We start from the raw sequence: 2,500 nt of genomic DNA on the forward strand, positions 1-2,500 counted from the left end.
CCGATTTTAAAAGATATATCACAGCTATCTCCAATTTGATAGGCTAATAAAGCCATAGACTTCTCGCAATAATTTATCAGTCTATCGATAAAATAGCAACTTACTTTAAGTCTTGAATAGGCCTATAGATTCATTCCCCTTAGATCCTTACTCTAGCAATAATCTATCTTGAAAATTTATCAGTCAAACGCATGATTTTCATGATGAAATCAATATTACATATTTTATTTCCAATCTTACATGGGCCTATAGACTCATTTCCTTTACGTCGTTACTGTAAATGAATCCTTTACCTCCTCCTCAATGCAGATTGTGCCACATAGGAAGCATCCTGAACGCCTTCGCAGCCTGTCTGACCTTGTCCTTGCCTGCCATGGTGGCAGCGACCTGGTTTCCCCCTGACGAGAGGACTACAGCCACAGGTAAGAAGCTAATTAACTTGGGGACAGTCATAAACTAGGCCATTTGTAAGCCTATTAGTCCCGTTTATTTCAAATCCACCAAGAACGCGACGAACTGAAATGTGATTACAGCTATCACATTTGACTAGCTCCACTGAAGTTTCCTTGTGTGACCTGAATATATTGACCTCTGTCTGGGGAGGCTGGGTCATTTCACGTGACCTGTGATTTCTTGACGACAGATGGTGCCAATTCAAGCAGTGTTCCTAAGCTTTAGTACGATGTTCACTTGAAATTTACCATAGTCTATTCATGATTAGACCTGTGTCTTCATTTGCTTCATGGCCACTATCTCTAATTACTCTTTCCCTTATTTTATATAAACATATCAAAGTGTTCCTTTTTCTTTCAGTTAGGCCTATTTCTGCATTTATATCTTGGCCACTTTCCCTCCTTTCTGTCGTACTTTCGTTTATATAAATCTGTTGTACTAAGCCTTTCTTCATCAACTTTCACAGCCGTGGGAGCACTGTGGTGCCAGCTAGGAGGAGCTGCCATCTACATGGGTCCTCTGATCGTCAGAGCGCCCACAGAGGAGACATCGCCGGAGGATATTCGTGGGGACATCATGAAACTCATGTACATACGTAAGTGGTATACTCTGTGTTCTGTGGGAATTCATCTTATAGTTATTGGATCTTTTAGAGTTGCATGGTTCCAAACAACAGGCTATACCTCTTTAGACAGGCTGGACAATCACATATTTCAAATTGCCAGAACTGCGTAGGTCTAATTATTTGCAGGTTACCTCTTCAACTAGGCTCGATATTCATATATTACTTGAGCCTAGTGTACGTCTAATCATTTGCAGGCTACCTCTCTAAACACTAGCCAGTTTACTAAACATTCTGTGTCAATACGAGACCCCAAACAATCTTCATTAGTTTTTCTGTAGGAGGAAATCGCATAATCTTTTTTTAACTTTCTGCAGATTTTGGTGCCGCAGCCGTCCTGCTGATAGCTGTGATCGCTTACTTTCCTGCGGTGCCCCCTTCCCCGCCCTCAGCTTCGTCTGCTCAGGAAAAGATAGACTTTCTGGCTGGAATCAAGGCCATTATCAAGTAAGATTCTCTACCTCACCTTTTTTACCTTTTTTCTGTTCTTTGGAGGCCGTTTAGGTAAACCTGGTGGGTCAAATTACCAAAAGTAGTCTAGGATTAAGACTGTGAGCGTGTCTGTCTTGGGTAGGTCAATATGTCAACACCGTAGGGGAATTGGACTCCCCAAAAATAGGCCATCAATTCCTGTGTATGTTTAAATAGACTGTATAGATAGAACCCAAGATTCTCAACTGAAACTAGTTTTTATTCAGTGGTACATATTCATATAAAACAAGAATGGTACTGCATGTAAAAACTATATCTTTAAATCCACGGTAAGTGTTCCTTCGTGCTACACTGGATAAACACTATAATTTATAAACTAAAAGTAGAACTGATAACAGGAAAATGTAACTAATATAAAGACCCCATAATCTAAAATTGTGTGAACAACCAAGTCAACTTGGTGGAACCTTCCATGGGGGGAACATCACCCAAAAAATAGTAAGACTGAGTCAAAATTAAGACATTTTCCTCACAATTCACCAGATTATCTCTCTGCTCTCTAATTATAGTGACCCGATGACCTTATCGAATAGAAGGAAAATGTAGTGAAAGGTTAAAAAATATGTAAAAAAAAAAATGAACAAAGGAGCTAGTACCATAGACTCGGAAAGTTCGAAGCACAAAAGCAATAGCAATAAAAATAGTTTAAAACTCAACAACAAAGTTATTAATTCCTACAGAAAGTACAAAACAAACCTCAAACATATGGTCTCAAGACCTTCCTACAATAGCCATCTATATTACCATTACAATCAAAACCATATAATTATTATTATTATTATTACTATTTTTTTTTTTTTCAGGAATCGACAACTGCTACTGGTTATCATCGTATACTCTTTCTCCTTTGGTGTACCTGTGGTCTGGATTGGTGTACTGACCTTCTCACTCTTGGAGGTTAACATACGACAGGTAAACAAAACATTTCCCAAA

The 2,500-nt window shown here is 38.8% G+C and overlaps 1 pseudogene; it reads left to right on the forward strand.

The window, feature by feature from the left end:
* Window positions 1–2,500, forward strand: part of LOC135213332 (solute carrier family 49 member 4 homolog) — a 113,930-nt pseudogene that overhangs the window by 108,893 nt on the left and 2,537 nt on the right.

This window comes from Macrobrachium nipponense, chromosome 42 (assembly GCF_015104395.2).
Source record: "Macrobrachium nipponense isolate FS-2020 chromosome 42, ASM1510439v2, whole genome shotgun sequence".
NCBI classification, from domain to species: domain Eukaryota; kingdom Metazoa; phylum Arthropoda; class Malacostraca; order Decapoda; family Palaemonidae; genus Macrobrachium; species Macrobrachium nipponense.